Source organism: Pongo abelii, chromosome 6 (assembly GCF_028885655.2).
Source record: "Pongo abelii isolate AG06213 chromosome 6, NHGRI_mPonAbe1-v2.0_pri, whole genome shotgun sequence".
NCBI classification, from domain to species: Eukaryota; Metazoa; Chordata; class Mammalia; order Primates; family Hominidae; genus Pongo; species Pongo abelii.
This window is the reverse complement of record NC_071991.2, coordinates 10,151,176-10,162,743: the sequence shown is the minus strand read 5'-3', so window position 1 is coordinate 10,162,743 and position 11,568 is coordinate 10,151,176.

The window sequence follows — 11,568 nt, the reverse complement described above, 5'->3', positions numbered from 1 at the left end:
CAAAATATTCTTATAGAGCTTACTTTCTAGTAGGGGGAAGCAAACAATACACAAATTAAAGAATCACCAGTTAGTGATAAATCCTATGCAGAGAATTAAAATCGCACCTTGGAAAAGACTTTTTGGGTACTTTTTAAATTTTTTAATTTAATTTTAATTTTTTGAGATGGAGTCTCATTCTGTTGCCCAGGCTGGAGTGCAGTGGCACGATATCGGCTCACTGCAACCTCTGCCTCAGTCTCCTGAGTAGCTGGGATTACAGGCGGCCACCACCACCCCCAGATAATTTTTGTATTTTATTATTATTATTATTATTATTATTATTATTTGAGATGGAGTCTCGCTCTGTCGCCCAGGCTGGAGTGCAGTGGCACGATCTTGGCTCACTGCAAGCTCCGCCTTCCGTGTTCACGCCATTCTCCCACCTCAGCCTCCCGAGTAGCTGGGACTACAGGCGCCCGCCACCACGCCCGGCTAATTTTTCTGTATTTTTAGTAGAGACGGGGTTTCACCGTGTTAGCAAGGATGGTCTGGATTTTCTGACCTCGTGATCCGCTGGTCTCGGCCTCCCAAAGTGCTGGGATTACAGGCGTTAGCCACCGCGCCCGGCCAATATTTTTATTTTTAGTAGAGACAGGGTTTCACCATGTTGGCCAGGCTGGTCTCAAACTCCTGGCCTCAAGTGAGCCTCCCGCCTTGGCCTCCCAAAGTGCTGGGATTACAGGCGTGAGCCACAATGCCTGGCCACTTGTTGGGTACTTCAGATTGGGTTGGTCACCATTTTTAAAACAATGACTTTTTTTTGAAACAGGGTCTCGCTTTATCACCCAGGCTAGAGTGCAATGACACAATCATGGCTCACTGCAGCCTCAACCTTCTGGACTCAAGTGATCCTCCCACCTCAGCCTTCCAAGTAGCTGGGACTACAGCTGTGTGCCACCATGCCTGGCGAATTTTTAAAAATTTTTTGTAGAGACTAGGTCTCACTATATTGCCCAGGCTGGTCTGGACCTCCTGGGCTCAAGTGATCCGCCCACCTCAGCCTCCACCTCCCAGGTTCAAGCGATTCTCCTGCCTCAGCCTCCCAAATAGTTGGGATTACAGGTGCGTGCCACCAGGTCTGGCTAATTTTTGTATTTTTAGTAGAGATGGGGTTTCACCATATTGGCCAGGCTGGTCTTGAAGTCCTGACCTCAAATGATCCACCCACCTTGGCCTCCCAAAGTGCTAGGATTACAGACGTGAGTCACCGCACCTGGCCTCTTTGCCTTTTTTTGTTGTTGTTGTTGTTGTTGTTGTTGAGACAAGGTCTTGCTCTGCTGCCCAGGTTGGAGGGCAGTGGCACAATCATAGCTCACTGCAGCCTCAACCTCCCCAGCTCAAGTGATCCTCCCACCTCAGTCTCCAGAGTAGCTGAGACTACAGGCACACACCACCATGCCTGGCTAATTTTTTATTTTTGTAGAGAAGAGGTCTCACTATGTTGTCCAGGCTGGTGGCTGGCAGCCTGCTTTCTCTCTCTCTCTCTCTTTTTTTTTTTTTTCTTTTTGAGACAGGGTCTTACTCTGTCACCCAGGCTGGAGTGCAGTGGCACAATCTTGGCTCACTGCAACCTCCGCTACCTGGGGCTCAAGTGATCCTCCCACCTCAGCCTCCCAAGTAGCTGGGACTACAGGTGCATGCCACCATGCCCAGCTAATTTTTTGTATTTTTAGCATGTTGGCCAGGCTGGTCTCGAACACCTAAGTTCAGGTGATCTGCCCTCTTTGGCCTCTCAAAGTGCTGGGATTATAGGCGTGAGCCACCGCACCTGAACCCATTTTTCAATTAATGGCACCATGAGCCACGTAGTTGCCCAAAGCAAAAATCTAGAGCTACTCTCTTCAATACGGCAGCCACTAATCATATGTGGCTATTTAAGTTTAAATTAAATTAAAATGGGCCGGACGCGGTGGCTTATGCCTGTAATCCCAGCATTCTGGGAGGCTGAGGCAGGTGGATCACGAGGTCAGGAGTTCGAGAAAAGCCTGGCCAACATAGTGAAACCCTGCATCTACTAAAAATACAAAAATTAGCCAGGCATGGTGGCAGGCACCTGTAATCCCAGCTACTTGGGAGGCTGAGTCAGGAGAATTGCTTGAACCTGGGAGGTGGAGGTTGCAGTGAGCCGAGATCTCGCCATTGCACTCCAGCCTGGGTGACAGAGCGAGACTGTCTCAAAAAAAAAAAAAAAAGAAAAGGAAAGGAAAAGGGGAGACTAAAGGAGGAGTAGGTTAGGGCAGGGGTCCCTAACCCCTGGGCTATGGACCAGTACCTGTCTGCGGCCTGTTAGGAACCAGGCCACGCAGCAGGAAGTAAGTGGTGGGCAAATGAGCAAAGCGGCATCTATATTTACAGCCACTACCCATTGCTCCCATTACTGCCTGAGCTCTGCCTCCTGTCAGATCCACAACAGTATTAGATTCTCATAGGAGCAAGAACCCTATTGTAAACTGTGTATGCAAGGGATCTAGGTCATGCACTCCTTATGATAATCTAATGCTTGATGACCTGTCACTGTTTCCCATCACCCCCAGATGGGACCATCTAGTTGTGGGAAAACAAACTTAGGGCTCCCACTAATTCCACATGATGGTGAGTTGTATAATGATTTTGTTATACATTACAATGTAATAATAATAGAAATAAAGTGCACGGGCTGGGTGCGCTGGCTCACACCTGTAATCCCAGCACTTTGGGAGCTGAGGTGGGCAGATCACGAGGTCAGGAAATCGAGACCATCCTGGCCAACATGGTGAAACCTCGTCTCTACTAAAAATACAAAACTTAGCTGGCCATGGTGGCATGTGCCTGTAATCCCAGCTACTTGGGAGGCTGAGGCAAGAGAATCGCTTGAACCCAGGAGGTGGAGGTTGCAGTGAGCCAAGATCGTGCCACTGCACTCCAGCCTGGTGACAGAGGGAGACTCCGTTTAAAAAAAAAAAAAAAGTGCACAATAAACTTAATGTGCTCAAATCATCCCAAAATCATCCCCCCAACCCCCACCCGCCAGTTAGTAGAAAAATTATCTTCCTGGTCTGTGGTGCCAAAACAGTTGGGGACTGCTGGGTTAGGGGGTGCTGATAGGCAGAAATCAGTAGCTTGGTTTTGGACCTGTTGATTTGAAATCCTTGTGAGGCATCCAGTGGGTTGATAAGCAGGCAGGTGGTTGTATAGACTGGATTTCCAGGCCAGGCCAGAGCTGGAAATGTAGGTTTAGGAGTCATCACTTAGACCCATGGGACTGGTTGCTTAGGCACAGCATGTAGAGAGAGACTAGAAGCAGGCCCAGAAGTAAACCCTGGGCACCCAATGTGTACTTTGTTCCTTTTCTCCAGTTATCACAGCCACATGCATTTCAACATCCCTAAAAAAAGGCAATACCAGACCGGGCGCAGTGCCTCATGCTTGTAATCCCAGCACTTTGGGAGGCCGAGGCAGGTGGATCACCTGAGGTCAGGAATTTGAGACCAGCCTGCCTAACATGGTGAAACCCCGTTTCTACTAAAAATACACAAAATTAGCTGAGCATGGTGGCGCACACCTGTAATCCCAGCTACTCAGGAGGCTGAGGCAGAATCGCCTGAACCCAGAAGTCGGAGGTTGCAGTGAGCTGAGATTGCACCATTGCACTCCAGCTTGGGCAACAAGAGCAAAACTCCATCTCAAAAAAATAAAATAAAATAAATACAAAACTACAAAAATCAGCTTGGTGTGATGGCGCATGCCTGTAATCCCAGCTACTCAGGAGGCTGAGGCACAAGAATTGCTTGAACCTGGAAGGCGGAGGTTGCAGTGAGCCAAAATTGCATAGCTCCAGCCTGGGTGACAGAGCGGGACTCTATCCCCCTCACCCCCGTCTTCAAAAAAAAAAAAGAAGGCAATACCGTCACATCCAGATATGCAGATGGGGCATCTCAGCCTACTAAACATTCCTTCTGAATCGCAGAGTTCACAATTTCCAAGTGCTGCCCATGCCTCCTCTAGCTTCTCATTAGCCAAGGGTTATTTCTTTTTCTTTTTTCTTTTCTTTTCTTCTTTTCTTTTATTTTCTTTTTGAGATGGAGTCTTGCTCTGTTGCCCAGGTTGGAGTGCAGTGGCACAATCTCGGCTCACTGCAACCTCCGCCTCCTGGGTTCAAGCAATTCTCCTGCCTCAGCCTCCTGCGTAGCTGGGACCACAGGCGCCTGCCACCACGCCTGGCTAATTTTTTGTACTTTTAGTTGACACAAGCTTTCACCATGTTAGCTAGGTTGGTCTCCATCTCCTGACCTCATGATCGGCCCACCTCAGCCTCCCAAAGTTCTGGGATACAGGTGTGAGCCACTGTGCTCGGCATTTTTTTTTTTTTTTTTTTTTTTTTTTTTTTTTGAGATGGAGTTTCTCTCTTGTTGCCTAGGTTGGAGTACAATGGTGCAATCTTGACTCACTGCAGCCTCCGCCTCCCGGGTTCAAGAAATTCTCTTGCCTCAGCCTCCCTAGTAGCTGGGATTACAGGCGCCCACCACCACACCCGGCTAATTTTTTGTATTTTTAGTAGAGACGGGGGTTTCACCATGTTGGCCAGGCTGGTCATGAACTCCTGGCCTCAGGTGATCTACCCACCTCAGCCTCCCAAAGTGCTGGAATTACAGGCGTGAGCCACCGTGCCCAGCTGAGCCAAGGGTTATTTCTTATCATCTTGAAACTTTGAGCAAATTTGTAAATTTAACTACCACCAATAGTGAATGAAAAAAATTAGAACATTCATGTAGATAGTGATGGTTTTCTGCTGATTTTTGCCATTGGGTGTGGTGGTGTGAGGGCTGTTGAGGAGCTCACCCTCCTCCCATCTCTACTCCACCCAGGTCATACTGGGGAGCAACACTCCCATTTTCCCTTCACAATCAGAGGGAGCACAGCCAGCATGGGGAGACCTTTTGCCCTGGTGGCAGGAGGAGTCCTAAATAACCAGGTAGAACTCTTATTGGGTTCCCTGGCAAGAACCTTGCCCTTGGGCAGTTAAGCCACAGAACATGAGTGACTTGGGGCGTGGAAAGCAAATATCTTCTTTTTTTTTTTCTTTGAGACGGAGTTTTGCTCTTGTTGCCCAGGCTGGAGTGCAGTGGTGCGATCTCAGTTCACTGAAACCTCCCGGGTTCATGCAATTCTCCTGCATCAGCCTCCTGAGTAGCTGGGATTATAGGCGCCCACCACCATGCCTGGCTAATTTTTGTATTTTTGGTAGACATGGGGTTTCACTATGTTGGCGAGACTGGTCTCAAACTCCTGACCTCAAGTGATCCAGCTGCTTCCACCTCCCAAAGTGCTGGGATTACAGGCACGAGCCACCGCGCCCGGCCAGCAAAAAATTTTTAGAAAGAAAAATAATAGTGACAGCTACTCCCCACTGTCCCCCTTAACTGCAACCCTTGGTTTCTGGACCTCTCTATTGACTGAGGAAGACTTGGCGCTGCAATTCAGTCACTGTGAGGATCACATATCACTATCAGCGAGGGAGCATTGCAGCCTCACAAGTGTGGTCTCGTGGATACTGACTAGATTTGTTTTTGGTACACCAGTTCATTGTTCTACAAGGCCAGCTGTTTCTGGTGCATGGGAAATAGGATAACGGGGCCCATGGCTGGCCAACTGTCTTGTTTTTCTTTTCTTTCTTTCTTTCTTTTTTTTTTTTTTTGACACAGGGTCTTGCTCTGTTGGCCAGGCTGCAATGTAGTGGCACCATTGTAACTCATTGCAGCCTCTAATTCCTCGGTTCAAGCGATCCTCTTACCTCAGCCTCCCCAGGAGGTGGGACTACAGGCGTACACCACCATGCCTGGCTAGCTTTTTTATTTTTTGTAAAGAGAGAGTTTCACCATGTCTCCCAGACTGGTCTCGAACTCCTGTGCTCAAGCGATCTGCTCACCTTGGCCTCTCAAAGTGCTGGGATTGATTATAGGCGTGAGCCACTGTGGCCAGCCCATGGTAACTTAGTTTTGTTTGTTTGTTTGTTTGTTTGTTTTGCGTGTGTGTGCGTGTGTGTGTGTGTGTGTGTGTGTGTGTGTGTATTGAGATGGAGTCTTACTCTGTCACTCAGGCTGGAATGCAGTGGCACGATTTCAGCTCACTGCAACCTCCGCCTCATGGGTTCAAGCGATTCTCCCTCCTCAGCCTCCCAAGTAGCTGAGATTATAGGCACCTGTCACCACGCCCAGCTAATTTTTCTATTTTTAGTAGAGACGGGGTTTCACCATGTTGGCCAGGCTGGTCTCAAACTCCCGACCTCAAGTAAGCCACCCGCCTCGGCCTCCCAAATTGCTGAGACTACAGGCATGAGCCATGTGCTCATCCTGTGGTAACTTTGTATCCCAGATATTTACCCTAAATTTCAGGAACAAGTTAGGAGATGTTCCCTGGAAGAAGAATAATTATCTGCTGAAATGTGGTCTTGTTTCAACACCCCAGAGGCCTCCAGGGAGACTGTCTACTGGGTGTGGCAAAGGTTCAGTGGGCTAGACCCCTCTGGCACCACTGGATTGGCCAAGCCATAAGGGCATCTTGCTTTGTAACCTGGACTAACTTAGAAACTTCCTCTTTCACACAGGCGCGGTGGCTCATGCCTGTAATCCCAGCATTTTGGGAGGCCAAGGCAGGTGGATCACGAGGTCAGGAGTTCAAGACCAGCCTGGCCAACCACCATGGTGAAACCCCGTCTCTACTAAAAATATAAAAATTAGCCGGGCGTGGTGGCACACACCTGTAATTCCAGCTACTCAGGAGGCTGAGGCACGAGAATCACTTGAATCAGTGAGGTGGAGGTTGCAGTGAGCCAAGATCATTTCACTACACTCCACCCTGGGTGACAGAGAAGACTTTGCCTCAAAAAAAAAAAAAATTAAATAAAAAAAATAAAAATGCCCAAGTCTATCCTCCGGAAATGAAATCTGGAATGTCTGAGATGAAAAGTACAGTGGATGGGACTAACAGCAGACTAGATACTACAGAAGAGAATATTATGAACTTGAAGACATAACAGTAGAAAGTATAAAAATGATTTATAGAGCTACGCACAGTGGTGTGCACCTATAATCCCAGCTACTCGGGAGGCTGAGGCAGGAGGCCTAGGCAATATAGCGAGACCCTGTCTCTATTTTTTAAAATATTGGAAAAATGAAAAAAGACTGATAAAAACCCAAAACCCACAGATGAACAGAACACCAGTGAGCTGTGAGACAACTTCAGGTGGCCCCCTCAGGAATTGGTGGCAACAGGTATAATACATCTGGGGTAAAGGTAGAGGTTAAAAATAAGGATATTGACTGAAAATCAGTTTTATTTTATTTTATTTTATTTTATTTTTTTAAATTTTTTTTGAGATGGAGTTTTGGTCTTGTTGCCCAGGCTGGAGTTCAATGGCACGATCTCTGCTCTCTGCAACATCTACCTTTGGGGTTCAAGTGATTCTCCTGCCTCAGCCTCCCAAGTAGCTAGGATTACAGGCACCCGCCACCAAACCCGGCTAATTTTGTATTTTTAGTACAGACGGGGTTTCACCATGTTGGTCAGCCTGGTCTCAAACTCCTGACCTCGTGATCCACCCACCTCAGCCTCCCAAAGTGCTGGGATTATAGGCGTGAGCCACTGTGCCCTGCCTGAATGTCAGTTTTAAAACACATTAGAGCCAGATATGGTGGTGTGCACCTGTAGTCACAGCTATTCAGGAGGCTGAGGCAGAAGGATTGCTTGAGCCCAGAAGTCCTGGGTTGTAGTGCGCTCTGCTGATTGGGTGTCTGCCCTAAGTTCAACAACAATGTGCTGACCTTCCAGGAGCGAGGGACCACCAGGTTGCCTAAGGAGGGTTGAACCTGCCCAGGCTGGAAATGGAGCAAGTCAAAACTCCTGTGCTGATCAGCAGTGGGGTCACACCTGTGAATAGTCACTGTATTACAGCCTGGGCAACATAGTGAGACCCGTCTCTAAATTAAAAAAAAAAAAAAAGGCATTAGACTCACACAAACATTGGTTGCACTTCTATACATTAAATATGATCAATGTCAAAAGGAAATTACAAAAACAATTACATTGGCCAGGTGTGGTGGCTCGCCTCTGTAATCCCAGCACTTTGGGAGGCCGAGGCGGGCAGATCACTTGAGGTCAGGAGTTCGAGACCAGCCTGGCCAACATGGTGAAACCTCGACTCTACTAAAAAAAAAAAACAAAAATTAGTCGGGCGTGGTGGCCTATGCCTGTAGTCCCAGCTACTTGGGAGGCTGAAGCAGGAGAATTGCTTGAACCTGGGAGGTGGAGGCTGCAGTGGGCAGAGATCGTGCCACTGCACTCCAGCCTGGGTGACAGAGTGAGACTCCATCTCAAAAAACAAACAAACAAAAAAAACCCACAAAACATAAAAACAATTACATCTACAATAGCATCACACATAATAAAATACTTAGGAATTAATTTAACCAAGGAGGTGAAAGTCTTATACAATGAAAACTATACAACATTGCTGAAAGAAATTAAAGAAGACAAAAATTTATGGAAACACATCCCAGTTCATGAATTGGAAGAGTTAATATTGTTAAGATGTGAATACTAACCAAAGTGATCTACAGATTCAGAGCCGGGCTCAGTGGCTCACTCCTGTAATCCCAGCACTTTGGGAGGTGTAGGTGGGCGGATCACCTGAGGTCAGGAGTTCGAGACCACCCTGGCCAACATGGAGAAACCCTGTCTGTACTAAAAATACAAAAATTATCCAGGCATGGTGGCATGCACCTGTAATCCCAGCTACTCAGAAAGCTGAGGCAGGAGAATCGCTTGAACCTGGGAGGAGGAGGTTGCAGTGAGCCGAGATCGCACCACTGTACTCCAGCCTGGGTGACAGAGCGAGACTCTGTCTCAGACAAACAAACAAAAACCAACAAAGTGATCTACAGATTCAGTGCAATCTCTTTCAAAATCCCAATGATGTGTTCTGCAGAAATAGAAAAGCCCATGCTAAAATTTCTATGAAATCTCAGGGGACTCCAAATAGCCAAAACACTATTTGAAAAGACTAACAGGCTGGGCACGGTGGCTCACGCCTGTAATCCCAGCACTCTTAGGAGGCCGAGGTGGGCAGATCACCTGAGGTCAGGAGTTCAAGACCAGCTTGGCCATGGTGAAACCCCATCTCTACTAAAAATACACAAAATTAGGCGGGCATGGTGGTGCATGCCTGTAATCCCAGCTACTCGGGAGGCTGAGGCAGGAGAATCGCTTGAACCCGGGAGGCGGAGGTTGCAGTGAGCCAAGATCGTGCCATTGCACTCCAGCCTGGGCAACAGGAGCGAAACTCCGTCTCAAAAAAAAAAAAAAGGGACTAACAAAATTGGAGGACTCACACTTCTTGATTTCAAAACTTATTACAAAGCCATGTGATCAAAACAGCATGGTACTGGCATAAAGACAGACATATAGGCCCGGGCATGGTGGCTCATGCCTGTAATCCCAGCACTTTGGGGGACCGAGGTGGGTGGATCATTTGAGGTCAGGAGTTCAAGACCAGCCTGACCAACATGCTGAAACCCTGCCTCTACTAAAAAAAAAAAAAAAAAAAAAAAAAACAAACATTAGCCAGGTGTGGTGGCACGTGCTTGTCTTCCCAGCTACTCGGGAGGCTGAGGCAGGAGAATCACTTGAACCTGGGAGGCGGAGGTTGCAGTGAGCCTAGATTGTGCCACTGTACTCCAGCCTGGGTGACAGAGCAAGACTCCGTCTCAAAAAAACAAAACAAAACAAAAAACTGTCTTTTCAACAAATGGTATTGGGATAACTGCATATCTACATGTGAAAGAATGAAGTGGAACTCTTACCTAACACCATATACAAAAATTAACTCAAAATGGATAAAAGACCTAAATGTCAGACCTAAAACTAAGAAAGATTTAGAATAAACCATAGGGCAAGAGCTTCATGACACTGGATTTTGCAATTACAGTTGACCCTTGAACAAAGCGGGAGTTAGGGACAAAGGACTTGAACAGATATTTCTCCAAAGAAACACAAATGGCCAATAAGCACACAAAAAGATGCTCAACATCATTAGTCATTAGGAAATGCAATCAAAGCCATGGATGAGATACCACTTCACATCCATTAGGATGGCTGTAATCAAAAAGGGAAAACTGGCAATTGTTGGTGAGGATGTAGAGAAATTGGAACCCTTGTACATTGCTGGTGGAAATGAAAAATGGTGCAGCTGCCATAGAAAGCAGTTTACCAGTTCTTCAAATAGTTAAACATAGAGGCCAGGCACAGTGGCTCACGCCTGTAATCCCAGCACTTTGGGAGGCCAAGGCGGGCAGATTGCCTGAGGTCAGGAGATTGAGACCAGTCTGGCCAACATGGTGAAACCCCATCTCTACTAAAAATACAAAAAAAAAAAAAAAAAAAAAAAAGTAGCCGGGTGTGGTGGTGTACGCCTGTAATCCCAGCTACTTGGGAAGCTGAGGCAGGGGAATTGCTTGAACCAGGGAGGCAGAGGTTGCAGTGAGCCGAGATTACGCCACTGCACTCCAGCCTAGGTGACACAGTGAGACTCTGTCTCAAAAAAAAAAAAGTTAAATATGGAATTACTATATGACTCAGCTGTTTCACTCCTAGTTATATACCCTAAGGAATTTAAAACAACTATTCAAACCAAAACTTGTACACGAAAGTTCATAGCAGCACCATCCATGATAGCCTAAAGGTAGAAATAATCTAAATGTCCATTGACAGATGAGTGGATAAAGAAATTGTGGCATATACAGAACGGGGCATGGTAGCTCACACCTGTAATCTCAGCTTTGGAGGCTGAGGCAGGAGGACTGCTTGATCCCAGTAATTCAAGACGAGCCTGGACAACAAGTGAGACCCCCTATCTCTACAAAAATTAAAAAATAAATAAATAAATTAGCCAAGTATGGTGGCACACGCCTGTAGTACCAGCTACTCGGGAGGCTGAGGTGGGAGGATCACATAGCCCAGGAGCAAGAGCCTGTCTTAAAAAGAAAAACAAAAACAAAGAGAAGCAACTGGAAAGAAACAGATACTATGTAAAGAGAAGAAAATTTTACCCAAAACCCACCATAATTAATATCCTTAGAGAGATAAGATACCATTTTCATGAAATATAGACAGGACGTTCTTTCAAAAGGAATATTCAGGCTGGGTGCAGTGGCTCACGCTTGTAATCCCAGCACTTTGGGAGGCCGAGGCAGGTGGATCTCCTGAGGTCAGGAGTTCGAAACCAGCCTGGTCAACATGGCGAAATCCCATCTCTACTAAAAATACAAAAATTAGCCGAGCGTGGTAGTGGGAGCCTGTAATCCCAGCTACTTGGGAGGCTGAGGCAGGAGGATTGCTTGAACTCAGGAGACGGAGGTTGCTGTGAGCCCAGATCTTGGCATTGCACTCCAGCCTGGGTGACAGAGCAAGACTCCGTCAAAAACACAAAACAAAACAAAACAAAACAAAACAAAAAAAAACAGAAAAAAAGGAATATTCAGAGAACAAGAAAGA